The sequence below is a fragment of the Nuphar pumila genome, chromosome 7 (genome assembly GCF_984573655.1).
Source record: "Nuphar pumila chromosome 7, dmNupPumi1.hap1.1, whole genome shotgun sequence".
NCBI lineage: Eukaryota > Viridiplantae > Streptophyta > Magnoliopsida > Nymphaeales > Nymphaeaceae > Nuphar > Nuphar pumila.
Genome location: NC_143255.1, coordinates 18,367,502 through 18,375,058, shown reverse-complemented (window position 1 = coordinate 18,375,058; position 7,557 = coordinate 18,367,502). Strand labels below are relative to the sequence as shown.

Genomic DNA, 7,557 nt, shown 5'->3' with positions numbered 1-7,557 from the left:
ACGGTCTTTTTATATCATATGCTGTTTAACAATGAACAGCTAACAAAAAATGATATACAACAAGCATTGATAAAGGTTCACCTCGTCACCACATTGCCCGCTTATTGGCTGCTTGCTAAGAGACTGCCTTCAGTGGAACCTCCAAGTCAGTTGAACACAGGTTTTTCATCATGTCCATAACTCGATATAGTCTTTATATAGTGAAAATGCAAACTGATATACGAGGATGCACCTTGAAGTGTGAAAGCCTCTAGATGAAGTGAGGGGCAAGCTTTTAATTATATGTCATTCTATCCACGAAACCAATCTGGTATGGTTCTAGCAAGTATTTTGGTATCATTCAAAGAAGCAGATTTTGATCCCTGAGCAAGTGCATCGGATGGAGTATACAGGTCTCCCACTTGCCATTTGATATCCTAAGTTCCAGAAAGGGATAGATTAAGTTAAATAGGTCAAATAACCTCTTGTCGTAAGGAGCATACACGATCTAAAATTAGTTTCTTTTCAAGTACAATATTTAAAAGGGTTGAAAAGAAAGCCAAAATTACATCGTCTTGAAGATGTGACAGCATCACTCTCAATAATATAGGAAACCAAAAATGAGAGTATTTCTCGCCTATTTACAGATAATGTTAGCTGTAAAGCTCACTTCACTAAAAATCACATCTGAAAGAACTAGGAAGCAAGTAGAGTAACAAAAAATCACATCTGAAAGATGGATATTTACAAGCAAATGCCAACTTGGCCAAAGCAACGTTACGAAATCATGGACCTAACAGGGAATTCAGACGGAAAAGGTGATCTGGCAAGTCCCCAGATTATGATGGAACTTGACTGTGTGACCAAAATTGACATTGGGCAACATGGTTTGAGTCATTCATTTCACCTAAATAATCAAAATGATGGATCATTTGGTTCTAGTGTACAATCATCTTCTATATAAAAATTGTAATCATCAAAAAGGAAGGTAATGCAGAATGAGAAGATAAAATTGTTAGTAGTTTAGCTGCACTGAATGCCTCACACACACACAAGTATCACTGAAAAAAGTAAAACCTCAAAAAATGGGAGGTTGTGCAAGAATTAACAGACAAGAAAAGTTAGACAAACCTTTATAAACCAAGGTCCAACAATATGAATATGTGACATACAATACAAATGAATTATCCCATAGATTTTGAAGTAATTTATAAGCTGTTTCATGATCTTAAAGATGCATCGGAATGGCGGATACAATTCTTTGAATATGAATGATTGAAAAGAAATATAGATAAATAAATTATCATAGACTTTGGAGCTATTCAGAAGCTGCTTGAGATCCTAAAGTGGCAGAACAACAGCCCCTACGATAACTCTATTTTAGTTCTGTAAACATCATATTTCATCTTCAGGTTCTGTTTTCTTTTCTTCAATTTCGTCACTTTTTCTGAGTCCCACATTATGTTGATGAATGATCTCGAACCAAAAAGATGCCTTGAACTATTCCAAGGCTTATAAAGTCAAGAAAAGTTGAGTTCGTAAGTTCATCCAAATCCATGAACCCTTGATTTGACATGAATACAAACTGACCAAACCAACTGTGAACTAGATTATTGGTGTTTCTTTGAAGCTGATATGCTGTTTAAGTTAAACATGACCAACACTCGTAGATCATCAGCTGAGGCTAATAATCGGGAAGATACCGTACATGAATTTATGAGCACCAAGAAGATAAACTGCAATAAACATTTTTTATAAGTTTGTTTTCCACCATTTTCTTCCCCATCCGTCCCACAGCTGAGTGACCAATATGGGGGTCAAGGGGGTGTCCTCCATCCAGGGGTGTTTTAAAGTAGAGGCCCCTCTCTAAATTTAATTGCTGCTATAACTAGGATGAACTTCCAGCATAAAGAGAGGTATTTTTAAATGCAGTGGTTCATAATCATTTGGCAACAGAGTTATTTTATCAAACTTAAAGCAACTCAAAGTCCTAGAAAGAAAATTCTTTCTCACCTTCCTTCCCAAGTTCATTGTTATAGTTAGCTCAATATGTTAGTATGACAGAAACAAGAGTTACTATTCACTAATAACTCAATAACCAGTAAATGAGTGAAATTCAACAAACCTCCCTATTATATGTAATATAGTAACTTTGACCGCATGAGTATATGAATATCAGCTTTCTTTTAAAGAATCATAAATCCTATTTTCCCATGTTCTGGGAATCGCCTGAATCTTTCATATCTTCTGACTTAGCTGTGCATTTAGTTGGACATGATCATCAATCAAGGATAAATAGCGGTATGTATTACTTTAAAATCGAAACCATAAAATGAACAAGGTTAATTACTTGAGCACATGGTGTGATATGGTTTCCATTCAGTATTACCTTCTCCAACTTTCCACCTATACTGTGCACACGAAGCCTCAATATCTCTTCAATAACATCAGTTTCATCAATAGAATCAGAGTTTAACTTAACCTGCATGTCATTAACATATTTAGACATGGTGTACCAATAAAACATAAACAGCGTGTACAAACAACTCCAGATAACAAACAGATGAAATACCAGCAAAGTTTGCTGCACATTGTAACTATTCTTCACAAAATTACTATTTTCAAAGGGTGTTGGATTGAATTCTGATAACCCTTCGTACATCTGTAATTGAAAGAGCATGAAACTTTTGCTGATAATTTGCCAGAACCATCAAACCAAATGGCAAGGGACTAGTACCTCACAAACAGCAAAAAAATGAATACAGAAAGCAAAAGGAATTTTTTCCAGGAAGTAACCTGATTCATAACCAGAGGCAATTGTTCATCAAATTAGTTCAATGAAACTACAGCTTCATGGTCATATTCTTGAACCATTGATGCAGCAGTATCAAATAGAGCCTTCAAATCATCTCCTACAGAAGGATTTCACTGTATAAGAAGCCACATTGACACAAACAAACAGGAAAGAGAAAAAGAGTGGAGGAAATGTTGTACATGTTCAAAATCTGAGAAGAAACAAAATCTTATGTCGTGCATGTTCAAAATTATCCAGCTTCAAAATATCACAACTCATCATTGCTTCTGACTTTTATCCTCATAAAAGATGAAAACCAACAATTTTCTGCCAACTATAATTGCATTCAACCATCACAAAATTACAGTAAGATAGTTCCAAAGAGACGAGAAGCAAGAAAGGAAAGCATCCAACAGACAATCTTTACCCTCTTCTACTCAAATTAACATTGTGGATCTTAAACATAAACCAGTCAGTTCAGCTTAATGACAGCAATTTGTGAAAGGAGTGCTAGAACATTTGGTTGTTACTTGGATACAAGAAGCTTTATTATTCTCCAATAATAAAGCAAAAGGCGGACAAAACTTTTGAAATCACCTGCTAACAAATACACAAGAAAGCCCAAAAAAAAAACAGCTAGAAAAAGATTTTTCAGATGATCTTTATCAAGAAACTATATGAAGGAAAATGCAGTACAGACTCAAAGTAATACCTGAAGTAGACATTGCTATTGAATATATAGGTGAAGCCTCTGTCTTGGGCGTTAACTGGGTGACCATGGGACCTAACTGTACAAAACAGAAAAAAGCAAGCGTAAAGTGCCGACGTATGAAATACAGCATAACAAAAATATCCCATGATAGGTTGAGAAAGATAATTAAGAATAACAGCAGGAAAAAAGACATAATAAATCAATCAAATATCCCATACAATTGACCATCATATGGCAAGATATTAAATGAGAAGATTCTTTTCACATACATGAAAAGCTAGCAGAACTGCTAACTTTCAAGTGACAACTTTATGGAAGAAATGACAGGAATATACATACATATATATGTTCTTAATAATAATGTGGACTTTTCAGAAAAAGGAAAAGAACACACATAATCACACATAGTGAGAGAGAGAGCTATAAGATGATGAATCTAGAAGAATCTAAAAAACAATGGCCAATATTGCACCAAAACTTTGCAATTAAAAAATTGATTTTTTTATCGAAAACTTGGATCCAAATCATGCCTTCTAGTAAATAAACAATATTCAGCATACACAAAATAAAAATACATAATGTATACATACATACATGTGCATACATATGGATGTACATATATGTCAGACTTTTATTGGTTTGTAAGGGAAAACTATCAGCTAGATGGGACCAATTATACAATCAGATCTGGTATAGATCTAATAAACCTACTTAGGGCTTTTGATCACATATCAAGCCCAAATCCATCCTATTTCCATCCCTAGTTCAATATTATGTGATGAAAAGTTGCTTCTCCGAAAGATAATATAAAGACAAGAATAAATTGCTTTTGGTTCATGCATGTTGGAATAGTAACCAATCTTCAATTCCTCCTAGATAAATTCACCAAAACAACGATCATCACCTGCTCAAAATATGGGACAGCCTCTGAAGCTGGTCTGTTGTTGTAAGAGATTACAGCATTAGCCTTCCAAAAAGAGAGATGAAAACCTTGTCACAACTCCATGATACCTTCAATTATTTCTAAGCAAACTTTACAATCAGCAATCTGCTTTCACAAGTTTCTTTGCATTATAGCCACTTTCTCAACAAGGCCATTATACATGCCCATGGTCAATAAAGTATTTGGAATAGCCAAACCTATATATGTCAGAAAAGTAACTTCCTGAAAGCAACTGGAGGGTTCCATTGCTACAAATCAAAATCAGGCAACAGTAAGATAAAGAAAAATAAGAATGAACATATAAGCAAATATAAAACTTTGAAGAATAAAGTATAAAAACCAAGCATTGCTGTTTTAGCTAGATTACAAATGGAATAATGGGCTGTTAGGAAATAGAACAAAAGCAAATAAATGGCACTTATGGACCTACAAAAACACAACAAACCAAGAAGAACACTTGATTGATCAAGCCACACTACCCATACAAAGGTCAAAATAAAGGTTATTGTATTGCATGAAATGCTCTAAAGTCATTGAAATACACAAGGGTCATAGGGAGCAGCCCAATTAGTTGATTGGCTACTTCCAACGGTCACATAGCTCCAATAGGAGCTGCCCAATCACTGTACACATTTACATTTACAAAAAAAATAAATAAATAAATAAACAGCCAGCTCCTAATGGGTTGACGCCTATTACAATATAAAATGACCAGAATACCCTTGATAGGTATTCCGGTTTATATATATATTAGAGGCTTATCTTAATACCCCCTCAAACTCACAGTGTAACACGAGAGTTTGTCAAGTAGGAAGTGAAATCTAGGTGACGAGAGTGCTTAAGTGAAGAAATAGGCTAGTTGATATTCAGATGGAACATAAAGCAACCTGATGGTCTTGTGCATAGCATAAAAAGCAACCAAAGGAAGCATTGATATTATCCTAAACTACCAGTCCAGTTTTGAATCTCTGAATTGTGGCTGACTTGAATTGACTCTTGAATTTAAGTTTGAACCAATTTCAAGAAAAGAAATGGAAACAGCGTTCCCAGGGCACATTTTTTTCTGTAACCCACATTTTCTATTTTATACATGTACTTGCAATTCTTCTATGATTGCAAACCCTTCAACTGATAGATGGTTTGACCAGATTTTCTGTTTTATGTTTTATGATTATCCATGAAATCCTTTAGAACCCTTGACTGGAAGCCATTTACCCTTTGGCCTTCTTCCCCAATCAATTCCAAACGTTCAATTTATGCACTATTACGAATAATATCTTGTTTCTGATGGCCAAGCGGGGATAGCTGAAATCTTGCATTCCTTGGCTAGGATGGTGCAATCTGAGGCCAGTCCAACTGTCATCCTGCTCTGAATTATGCAATTGGAAGATCCAAAACTTCATTCTTTTTGTATTCTTTGATGATGCACATAATTGAATTATGAACATGGTAGACCCATTAGTTTGATTTTTCTGAGGGATTAATCCATTAGTTTGATGCGATATTTTCATAGAGGATATAGTTAAAACACTGAATTTTTTCCTTGATTTTCAACCTCTGAAAATTTTGCTAATATGCTTTTCTGAATTTTTATTGTGCTGATTCAATTTAGTTTACTTTACGCAATTTAAATAACTGTACCCACAAAGAAACTTACTGAAGAAAGTACCAACTTACGGAATACTGCAATTCAGCTCTTAAGCTTAGTTATGATAGGTTGGATATTGATGATTAAGTTAGATTGGTTTGTTACGATGAGTAGGTTTGCATTCATGGGTTTTATTACCTTGATTAAGTTAAATAGGTTTGCTACGATGTGTAGGTTTGCATTCATAGTTTTTACCTTGAGGTGGTTTGATGGGCCTTTTATTTCTAAATAAATATTTGTTCACTTTCCTTACTCGTTGTTGTCCCATCCTTTGCAAGAATACTGCAAATCATTTTGCCAATACCTTAATAAGAGGAGCATTTTTTATCATGAGTCTGACTCTTCACTATATATATATATATGTATTGAAATGCGTCCATGCTAAACCCATTTGGTGTTAAACTGGAGCTAAAGCACATTGATCGACTATCGCGGGCATTGATGGACAGCCAGTGCACAAAAAAGGATCGCGTCAAAAACCTCTCGGTAAAGGTCTGGGACCATTACTGGTGCTTTTAGTGTACCACTAAAGGTCTTTTTGCACAAAAATCATTGTTTTTATGCGAATTTTGCATTTTTTGTGCATTGACCATCTATCAACGGTCACGTTGAACGGTTAGCATGTTTTAGCTCTGATCTAGCACCAATGTGGTTTAGCATGAACTCATTACCATATATATACACTATGAGAATTCTGTGGATTAGCGACGGACATTATCCGATGCTAATCTGTCGCTGAAGTGTTTAGTGACGGATCAGCGATGGGTAGCATCCGTCGCAATTTCTTGGTCGCTAATTAGCGACAGAACTGATCTGTCGCTACTTCCATCACTAATTATCGACAGATTAGCAAATTTCATGATCCAACGCTAATTCGTCATTAAATAAGGACTCATTTGGTTTTGTGACAGATACATGTTCGTCGTTAATCCGTCGCTAAAATTTAACCACAAATATGTATCCGTCTCTAATATTCGTCGCCAATTCAGCAACAGATTAGTGATGAAATACATTCTGTCACAAAACATCGGTTGACTCAGTTTGTGAGACAGATAAATATTTGTCCCTAATCCGTCGCTAAATTAGAGATGGATATTAGCGATGGATAATATCCGTTGCAAAATTTAAAAATAAAAATAAAAAATTTTGTTTGAAATATAAATAGCAAGAAAAAATTTCTTGTTATACAATTTATATAACATGTGTATAAAAAATAAAGTACACATAAAAAATACATAGTGAAACAAATTTAACAACCCAATATAATCCTCGTCAAGTTCTAATTAGTTACAAGTGAACATATACAAAGAGTTTCGTTTGAAACAACAAGTACGTGAAACAAATTCATCACATGAATCTAATACTCGCCAAGATTCGGAGCATCATCCTCTTTATTGTCTCGATCTGCCCCCTTCATTTATGCCTCCATCAGCTCCTCTACGCTGATCATCTTCAGCATCCTACAAGAGAACCGAAATGTT

General features: G+C 34.9%; 1 pseudogene; it reads right to left on the bottom strand.

Moving 5' to 3' along the window:
* Positions 1-290: 290 nt before the first annotated feature.
* LOC149831362 (uncharacterized) lies at positions 291-5,791 on the bottom strand (annotated as a pseudogene).
* Between the last annotated feature and the right edge of the window lie 1,766 nt (positions 5,792-7,557).